Source organism: Oxyura jamaicensis, chromosome 1 (assembly GCF_011077185.1).
Source record: "Oxyura jamaicensis isolate SHBP4307 breed ruddy duck chromosome 1, BPBGC_Ojam_1.0, whole genome shotgun sequence".
NCBI classification, from domain to species: domain Eukaryota; kingdom Metazoa; phylum Chordata; class Aves; order Anseriformes; family Anatidae; genus Oxyura; species Oxyura jamaicensis.
In genome coordinates this window covers 79,425,812-79,436,562 of record NC_048893.1, presented here as the reverse complement: position 1 = coordinate 79,436,562, position 10,751 = coordinate 79,425,812, and the positions used below count along the sequence as shown (strand labels likewise).

The 10,751-nt window shown below is 42.1% G+C and overlaps 1 protein-coding gene across 1 annotated transcript in view; it reads right to left on the bottom strand.

Moving 5' to 3' along the window:
* Positions 1 to 10,385, bottom strand: part of TEAD4 (TEA domain transcription factor 4) — a 59,448-nt gene extending 49,063 nt beyond the window's left edge. The window contains exons 1-2 of the mRNA XM_035313295.1: positions 10,306 to 10,385; positions 1,724 to 1,778 (exon numbers count right to left, since the gene is read on the bottom strand). The gene's annotated coding sequence lies outside the window, so the exon portion shown is untranslated. The remainder of the gene's footprint in view (positions 1 to 1,723; positions 1,779 to 10,305) is intronic.
* Between the last annotated feature and the right edge of the window lie 366 nt (positions 10,386 to 10,751).

The following is a 10,751-nucleotide window of genomic DNA, read 5'->3' as shown; positions in this document are numbered from 1 at the left end:
ATGGCCAGCAGGTTGAGGAAGGTGAATCTCCCCCTCTACTCTGCTCTAGTGAGACCGTACCAGGAGTAATGCGTTCAGCTCTGGGGATCCCAACCAAAGAAGGATATGGACCTATTAGAGTGAGCCAAGAGGACAGATACAAAGATGATCAAAGGGCTGGAATACTTCTCCTATGAAGAAAGGCTGAGAGAGTTGAGGTTGTTCAGCCTGGAGAAGAGAAGATTCTTGGGAGACCTTATAGTGACCTTCCAGTACCTAAAGGGGTCTACAAGAAGGTAGGAGAGGGATTATGTTGATAGGACAAGGAGTAATGGCTTTGAACTAAAAGGCTTTGAACTATCTTGAACTATCTAGATTTAGCCTAAATATAAGGAACAAATTCTTTACTGTGAGAGTGGTGAGGCACTGGAACAGCTTGCCCAGAGAAGTTGAGGATGACCCATCCCCAGGAGTGTTTAAGACCAGGTTGGAATGGGGATGTGAGCAACCTGGTCTACTGGGAGGTGTCCCTGTCCATGGCAGGGGGGTTGGAACTAGAGGATCTTTAAGGTCCCTTCTAGTCCAGACCATTCTATGATTCTATATGAAAAATTGCTGCCAGCTATCTCCAGTTATTCAGTCTTCTTAGAGGTTCTCTTTCCATAAGACTTCCCCTAATATATATCTGCCCCCTTTCCCTGCTGAGATCAGTATCAGGCACAACACCCTAACCAGAGATGTCCCTATTCACTCCTCCCAGGCAGCGGTGCTTGCCAGCACAGCCTTGTGAAATCTGACAGTGTGGTTCCAGTCTTGCTTCTGAGCTGGCTGCGCTTTGAACAATTAACTTTACCATGGACATCTCTTCATCTATTGTCTTGTTCAACGGAACGGCAAGCTGTTGGGGCAGCGACTGTTTCTCATTACAGGTATTCTTTGATGTTACTGTAAAAAAATGAGCAGCTCTGGCATTCACTTCTAAGTTACAGGAGTCAAATACTGCTACTATCAAGGATCTGTACCACATTTTCAGAGAACCTTACAATGGCTCGAGTTGGAAGGGACCTTAAAGATCATCTAATTCCAAACCCCCTGCCATGGGCATGGACACCACCCACTAGATTAGGTTGCCCAGGGCCTCATCCAACCTGATCTAACACCTCCAGGGATGAGGCATCCACAGCCTCCCTGGGCAACTTGTTCCAGTGCCTCACCACCCTCTGAGTGAAGAATTTCTTGCTGACATCTAATTTCAATCTCCCCTCTTTTAGTTTAAAACCATTGCCCCTTGTTCTGTCATTGTCTGCCTGAGCAGACAGAGCTGCCTTCCTCTCCATCTTTTAATAAGCCCATTTTAAGTATTGAAAAGCTGCACTAAAGTCACCCCAGAGCCTTCTCTTCTTCAGGCTGAACATCCTCAGCTCTCTCAGCTTTTCTTCATAGGAAAGGCTTACTTTCTTCATTTTCATGTCTCGTCCACAGAAACAGTAAAACAAAGAACTTCAAACAAGAATGAGTTCAGCCAGAAGGGAGTATGTCCTGCTACACAAGCTATAACTTCACAGGAGTAGTGTATAATAAGAAAACATGGAAACAGCAACAACCAATTAATTCCACCCAGAACATGTTAAGAAATTACCTTAGCCAATGCAGTCATACAAGATTTGGGTTTAGAAAAGTAAAAGTTTGGAATACCCTGAAATGTATTACATAGGGTATAACAGAGCATAATATTGAAACTTACCAGAGGAAAATGGTGCGGAAATTTTATAGCATACTATAACAGTAGCTCAGATCCTCTGAAAGAGAAGAATGAGTGCAATCGGTGGATGACTAGCTCCAAGTGAGTGCAACTTAGAGACTGCAGGGAAAAAAAAAAAAACTACTAGAAGGGGAAAAGGTGGAAAAACAGTTACACAATAATAACTGAATGATGTCTGAAGTTTACAGGCAAAAGAGGACAAAATTCATTAAAATGTTGTGTTTACAGGGACTCTACAGAGGAAAAAAAAAAACACCAGTTATTCAGGCTCCCCACGGCGTTACAATCTAGTCATTAAATTGGCCTGGAGCCAGTGCTACTTTAAGTTCCATCAGAAGGTCCAGCAATGGTGGAAACAAGTGGTAACAGTTCACTGAGCCTTTGAAGGGTCTCCACTCACTCACTCTGCAACTTATCCAACTGTTGAGATGGGCTACAACCTCAGCTTTTGCCCTTGGACTTCTGCAATCCTGGGGCAATGCTGGCTATTCCCTCTGAATTCCCCTGTTCACCCAGGACATCAGGGTATTGCTGACTAATCCTGAGAGTAAAACCAGTTAAAATAGGCGTTACAGGCAGTAGGTGAAGCAAAAGCTCTTAATAGGCAGCAGCACCAGGCAAGGAAGAAAACAGAATTGAGATTTCCTCTGTGTGTCATGTAAGGTAATATGATTATTACACCTACAGACTGCACTGTGAGACTTTTGTCTCCATCCGACCATTGAACAAGACTGGTTTACAAAGGAACAAGCACTTCTGGCCTTGGATCATATTCAACATATAAGACTGAACTCCAGCTGAATGCTTATGATCTTGTGCTAGGCGCAAAATCAAGCTTGGTTTGCTTGCTACACTGGAATTGTCCACAGCAGCTACTGTACAAAAGGCACCTGACTTCATGACCCAAGCAAAACAATGCTTTTAAATTATTGCAGTAGCTGAGCTCTGGCTGAAACAGAGAGAGGATGTAGTGTCCAATGCAGTGATATAAATCAAAACAAGGAGAAAGGAGAACTTTTATCAGTGCAGCACTGGATAATGCAGTCACGGTGTGATGACAAAAGACTTTGTGTGGCCTTGCACGCTATCCAGTCAGGTACATTTGTGATAAAACAGAACAGAGTATTGCTGCCCTAAAAGGAGGAAGAAAAACAAAACAACCCATATCAAACAAAAACAAACAACAGCAAGAAAACCCCAAACCTAACAACAAAACATATGCAGACTCAAAGGTTTGGTGTGTTCCCACTGTTCCAGGGGTGGGCAACTTGTGGCTTGATTCCTAGCCACAGGCAACCCATTCACAGTTCCAACACAGGCTACATGACAACACAGGCTGTGCTTTGGGCTGAGAAAATGACAACTACACCATTTACATCTCAGTTGGGAGAGAAAATGAGCCAGCAATGGTAGCTGAGATTGACACTGCCAGGTTGCCCTGGGATTGAGCCATACACTGGGTTGGCTCCAGCCTTCAACAGAACTATATGATTCCTGGGGAGTCAGGGGGAAAAAAAAAAAAAAAAAAAAAAAAAAAAGGTTGTGGTAGGGTGAAGGTGGTTAGCCACCTTTATACTAGCAGCAGTAGTCACCAATAGCCCTTCTTTCAACAGTCGCCAAGCTAATTAGAGAAGAATTAACCAGGCAAAGCTCCAATAATTGTTCCCCTTCTATCACAGAATTTTTAGTAGTGTTATTTAACATGTTATTTAACACAACTGCCTCTTTGAGTATACAGTAATGTAGAGGGTTTACTGATTAAAATGACTTAGATCTTACCAAATCAAATTTGAGGGAGAAGCAAGTCATGCTTACCATTTTCCCAAAGAGTATTCTTCATTTAATTATTAAATGAAATGGAACCTTTAGTAGGAACCTAAAAAATATTTATTACTAAACCCACTTTTCTGAAAATCTCACCATCAGTCTAAAAAAGCCCCTACTTTACCTATGGAAAACAAATATAACACAAAGACCTACCTAAGTGAATCACCCAATGATGAAAATCAGACTGAGGACAAAATCCAGCCAAGAATGTCAACACAAGGAAATGTGAACTTTAAAAGTGATTTGTGAATGCAGATGCTTTAACTTCAGAGAGGCTTACTTTTCTCAGGACTGATGTGTAACACTTTCTGGAAATTGAGCATCTTTTGAGTCTCCTGTCAAGTAGAATAAAACTGATGGACTCATAATGTCCTGTCATTTTATGATATCCAAATTAAGTTCTTATTTCTCAATCCTGCCTCCTGTTGAGGATGTCTCTCAGCCTCACCTCTTTCAACTGGTGATAGGATATGAGGGAATTGTTTAAAGCTCTGACAATATAAACTCAGATTGGATACTAGGAAAAAGTTCTTCACTGAAAGGCTGACCTGGGAACTGATCATGGCCCAAGCCTATCAGTGTTCAAGAAGGGTTTGGACAACACTCTTAAAAATGTGGTTTAACTCTTCAAGTTGCCTCATTTGGAGACAGGAGCTGGACTTGATCCTCATGGGTCCCTTTCAGCTCAGGATATTTTATGATTCTTTGATTCATTTCTAGGACTCAGGGGTACATGTCCCAAAACAGCACAACTGTTACATACGTCAGTTCCCGTAACACAAGTGGCAGAATTTCACATGAACTTAGACAGGAAACAAACATTTGCATATCTCATCTAAAGCTCTGAAAGTGTTTAGCTCCAAAACTATAGCCAGTCTTTAACAAAAGCAATTAGTGAACCAGAGCTAAGAGTCTTACAACAGAATAGACACAAGCACTAACCACAACGCACAAGCAGTCAGATTTCCACATTTTCATTGCTTTCAGGTGGCCTATGTTGCAAGCATAATCTGTGTGCCTCCCTGTCCAGTCAGGGCTAAAGAAGGCCTTTACTAAAGCCTTAAGACAGAAGCAAACCACAAACAGGCAGAACAGGTATATTAAATGGGACCTCGGTTCAGTCAACATTAATTAATTATTTAAGCATGTGCCCTGATTTTAGTAGGAGTTCGACAGGAGCTTAAAGGTGTTTTGATACACCAATGCCTAAGTAAAGATCAACCATGAAATATCTGCATCATCTGTTAGAGAAGGTCCAAAGGATGTTCAGAGGGCTGGAGCACCTGTCCTATGAAAACAGGCTAAATTGGGATTATTTAGCCTGGAGAAAAGAAGGCTATGGAGAAACCTTATAGTGACATTCCAGTACTTAAAGGGGGCCTGCTAGAGAGACCAGGGAAGGACTCTTTATCAGGGAGTGTGTTGACAGGACAAGAGGTAGTAGTCTTAAACTAAAAGAGGGTAGATTTAGATTAGATATATTAGGAAGAAATTCTTTACTCAGAGGGTGGTGAGGCACTGGAACAGTTTGCCCAGAGATGTTGTGGACGCCCCATCCCTGGCGGCGTTTAAGGCCTGGTTAGATGGGGCTTTGAGTGGCTTGATCTAGTAGGTGGCATTTCTGCCCATGGCAAGCGGGTTGAAGTTATGTGAACTTTAAAATACCTTCCAACACAAACCATTCTCTGATTCTGCAATCATACGAATAAGCCCTGCTCACAACTGCTAACCAAAACCACATTCCCTCCATGGATTCAGAAATCATCACAGCTCAGTTTTGTAGTACACAGTTTGCCCGAAACACGAAGCAGGTGAATATTGCCTACTTACAGATAAGATGATTGTTTCTGGAGGGCTAGCACAGAGGAAAGTCCACCAGATTTGTTCTTTTGTAAAAAAGCCTGAAAATTCCCAACAGACAAGGAGGTTCCAGCCATTTTGGACTGATTCCAGTTCTCCCACTGGCTTGATACAAAACGCAGTAAAGCTGTCCACAACTCAGACTAGTCAGAACTCTTCCCCCTCAGTTGTGACAGTAAACAGTCATTTCCAAGCTGTTGAAAGTACAGTGATTTCATAGAAAGCAAGTGAAAACTATGAGAACCTGTAAGCACAAGTCCAACCCTCGAACTGGAATCACTAAGCATAGAAAGAGGAAACAGAAAGAGCAAAACTGGAAAACACAGGTTAAGCTTGCTTCAGGATATTACAGGAAAGCACAAACCTTTTGATTGATCTCTTTGCCCTTCCAGACCCTTCTTCCCAGGAAGGTCAACAGGTTATATACCTTCTGTTGGATTAATCTACAGGAGGAACAGGGGCAGCCAGCCAAGCAAAACTAGTTTCTTAAAGGGACACAGACAACTACAAACTTCACTCCAGTTTTTAAAGCACATTCTAACAAATTAAAATTGAGACCAAAAACAGTGGAAAACCATGCTGCTTCTCTCTTTCTCAGTTAGCTTACCATGTGGGAAAAAAAAAAAATGGGAAGGGAAAATAAATACTATAATTTAATTTTTATAAAGATAAACTAAAGCAGTAAGTGTACTTGGAGAAAATCTTCTTATGCAACCCTCTCTTCAATACCTCTCTTTTTTTCCCCTAAGCTGACAAGATTTTCATACAAAGAGAACCTGTCTAAATCCTGCTAGTTCAGTATCAGTGAGCTGGATTCAAGGACCTGCTATGATGATGTACGATCAGGTAAGATGAACACCAGCAAATCTTTCTTTCCAATTCAGCATACACATGCTCAGTGCTCTTTTGACTTTTCTTCCTTCAGTTAAAACACAGCAGTCCTGGTTACAAGAGATTAGATTTTGACTGGACATCTATCATTAATGTTTAGCCTTGTATCAAGGAAGGCACAGTGAGGACTATGCTAATTTATTCTGTCATTGGCAATAGCAAACCAGATGCTTCAAAGCCTTGTATCCAGCCACTGACACTTGTGTCTCAGTACAGCAGAATAAAACACCTCCCTTTTAGCAAACATATTCTAATGAAAGTAGGACTCAGTAATTATAAGCCTACAATGGAACAGAAAAACAGAGCCAGTGACTCAGTCAGTGGCACAGGGAACTGGAAAACCTGCCCCTCCCTAGCAGGAAAACGTCTAATTCATATGGTGTTAAAAACAAAGGGGAGTGACTGCATCATCTCCAGAAAAAGGAAGACCTAACGGGCAGGGAAAGAGAAAAAAAAAAAACAACTCACCACCAATAAAAATCAAAGAACTCTAGTCATCTAATCTTAGACCTCGTAATGAGCTCCAGGCATGCAAATTCCGAACTTTTTACAAGGCTCTTCACCAGATGACAGCTCCACAAAGTAAGGCGTTGGGCATTTAACATGGTGATGGGCATAACAGAGAAGTCAGGGCAGAGAAAGAAGCATACCATAATCAATAAAGACCATGGCTTCATAAACACTGATGTAAAATTTTGATAAACTTGATTGCTCTTCAGAGGAGGACAAAATTACCATGAAGCTAGAGAATGAAAACAATACAAGTGCACTATGTGATAGGTTAAGATTTTGTAAAGCATTTTCTACTCTCTTCAGGAAATCATGGTTGAAATAAAATAATTCAAATTGGCTTGGACAGCACTGCTTATATTGTTAGAAAATTAACTAATGCTTCAAAACTAAGTGTAATGGCATATGCTAATGGAACAAATAGGTACAGGGAGCACTTGCTGTGTTGCTGCAGGGATCTTTGATAGTCCAGTTTTCTTTGACATCTTAATTAATGATGTAAAACTGAATAAAGGAAATGCTAATGAAACTTGCAGATGATACAGAATGAAGTTTACAAATACCAGTGGATATAGGCAAGTCAGAGGGATTCAGATGGCTCATAAATAAACAAGAAAAGGGGATAAAGGGGACACAGATTAGAGTATCTGGAAAAAGTAATGCCAAGAAACTGAAGAAACCTCAAAGAAGAAAAAGTAAATACTTCTCCAATTTTGTAAGACCATTGTAACTTTTGTCTGCCTATGCTCAGTTATCACTTCAAGCAACAGAGATGAATTACCTCCAACATCTTGCAGAAAGAAAAAATATTCTCATTGCTAGTCTGTAAGAACTTAGGTGTAAATGCAAAAGAGAGAGAAAACCAATAATTTCACTGAAACATGCCAAAGCAAAACCTGTTGCGGTAGACTAAGAAAAATCAGTCTCAAATTCAGGAAAATCCTTACTGATGTTAAAACACACTGGGCTACGGAAAAGCTGCCCAAGAAAATTGCTAGAAGATTTGTTGCATGGCACTTAGGAAAAAATATCAACAAAGGACAAATATGAGGTACATGGAAGGTGTATCTTTTTTATTTATTTAAAAAAAAAAAAAATAAGTAACACTGATTTTTGCTTTCTTAAGATACAGTTTTGTGGCCAGATAGGACAAATTCTTTTGACTATCACAGTAGCAACTGTAAACATGGTCCAAAGAACTGCTTAAGGCAGGATAAGATGGCAATGCTGCTAAGATGGCAATGTTGCTTCTTCCCCTACTCCCCACCCCCTACTCATTGCACCCTCTTCTCCAAACACAGCACTATTTATATATGATTAACTGGACTGGGGAACAGATCTGGCTGAAAACTAACTTGATAGAACCGTGTTACTTGCCACTTTGGTTAGCCTCCCCCTGGCCCGATTCTCTAAATGGCTGCACAAATACCCATGGAATCGACAAAGGAAAGAGGTAAGACAAGTACAGGAAGGGACAGTCTGTGCAGACAAGTTCTGTCCTCAGCAGTGCCAGCCTAAAATATTTGTTGGTCTGCACCTTGAATTCTATTGTGATGAAACCAAGAGCTAAAAGATACATTCAGAGAGGAAGAAGCAAGCAAACAAACAAACAAAAACAAAACACCACAGTGCTAAGGAAAGCTGTGATTGAGTATAATGCTACTCCAGAAATAATCTCAAGCAGCAACTATCAGAAATTGTGCTTTTCAGCAACCTTCTCAAAACTCTATTTGTTTTGAGTTCTGTAAAAAAAATATCTGAGTAAAAGACCCACCAGCAACTCTTATTTGATTTTAAACCATGAGAAAATTCTGTGCCATGGAGTTCTTCTCTTCAGAGCCTGGCAGCGCTATTCTCATACAGTCTTCCCACAAAAAGTTTCATAGTATAGGAAAGTTAAAACAATTATCACAGTAATAACAAAATATTTTAAAGCTGTCGATAAAAATAATTTTAAAAATCTAAAAGATGCAGTGGGAACCAAGAAAGTGGGGAAGATGCTAACCCCCATTCACAATAGTAATTCTAATGCATGCTAGATCATTCCAAGATCACCTCTGAGGGACACGAACAACGAGCTGATGCTCCAGTTTAGAGATGACAAACTTTCCACATGCTCGAGTTTGAAAAATCCAGACCAGGTTTTAGGAAAGCCCTGTGAGGTGACCGCGTTGACTGGCTGCCTTTTGGTCTGTGAATTAAAGTGCCAAAGAGCCTCTCGCATCCAACAGCCTTGATAAAGAAGCCCCTCTAAGTTCATTACAGCACAGTCCAACCTCTTTGCTGTAGTGAGAAAAATCTATCAAGAGCAAAAGTTTTCAACTGTACTGGTGATCGTATAGCAGCTGCAACAGGGCCCTAGCCTGGAAAAACCCTGTCTGTTTCCCCCCTTGTCCTGTTCCTCTTACTCCTCCTTCCCCATTACTTTATTCCCTATCGTACTGCCCACCTCCTTCTGTGAAAGGAAAAATAAGATCTTTTCCATCTACACAGGCAGATGGACAGACAAGTGAATGAGTGCTCCGCTCAGTTTGCACACAGACAGTGGAATCAAGTCTAAGGGAAACCAATCTGCTCCAAGTAAAGAGAAACAAAACAAAACAAAACAAACAAAAAACTTCCCTGCCACCTATCTCCCGTCTTTAAAAAGTATTTTGTGTTGTTTATTTATAGCTGATCTGCAAAGCTCTGCTCTTAAGGTTAGAAAGTAACATGTGTGTAACTTCTGGTTAAATAAAAACAAAACAAAATTGGTGGAATTAGTCCTTAAAATACCTTGAGGAGTTGCATGTTTTCCCCCTTACCACAAAAAAAAAAAAAAAAAAAAAAAAAAAAAAAAAATAAAAAATTATTATCCCACACAAGGAGTTGTTTAAAATAATTTTTATATATAAGACAAAAAATTACTTAGAGATGTTCATTTGCCTTTTTTTTTAAAAAAAAAAAAAAATCATTTCCATAGGCATGCCACCCAAACTCAACTTTTCCAACTTCAGAGAAACTCATCTAGGAAAACACTATTCCCTCATCTCTTGTTAAATGCCCTGTAACAACCCAAATACTTTCTCATGGTTGTTTTTGCTTATCTTTTTTTTTTTTCCAAAAACACTTTTTGTAGTTTACACCAGAATTTATATCCTTAATACAGAAAGTGCTGATCCTCCTCTCACCCACCCCCCCCCATACCCTGAACATATTTCCTAAAGTTACAGAAACCTATTTTTTTCAATGAAAAGCGCTAGCAGTTTTCTGCTGATGCACCACGCCGCGGAGACCCCAAAGTCTCGGCGCAGGCACGGAGCGGGAGAAGCCGCCAGCAGCCTCCATTGAGAACTTTCAGATCGCTTCCTTTGTACGTCCGTGTCTCCTCCGTCGCACATGACTAGCTTCAAATCCCTCCTTTCACCCTTCCTCCGGCAGGCAACCCGGTCCCCTTTACCCCGCGGGAAAGCGGCCGTGAAAGAGCGTGTCCTGACCTGAGCGAGGCAAGAGCAGCTGTTGTTCCGCAAAGGCAGAGAGGACCGGCTTCAAATCCTCCTTCTGCTCCAGGACTTTCTGCCAAAAGAGCAGATGAGAGTTATTAGGGATGTGTCCGTCCCTCTCCCCCGCCTGATCCCCACCCCCGAGCCCGCGGGGGTAAGGGCAGGAGTTTGGGAAGGCGGAGCGGGAGGAACCGCTTCGCGTTCGGTGTCGCCACCGACAAGTCGGAGCGAAAAAAGTTGCCGGGAGCCGCGGCTGCCCTCGGGGCGGCTCCGGGATGGGCTCCCAGCCCCCCCCCCCCCCCCCCCCCCACCCCGACCGCAGGGCCGGAGCGAACAAAGCCGGGCTGGGCGCTGCCGCCGGCCGGGCTGCCGGGGGGCGACCGGGGGCGGGCAGGGGGCGAGGGGGAAGCGGCCCCAGGCGCAGCCCGGCCCGGCGCTGC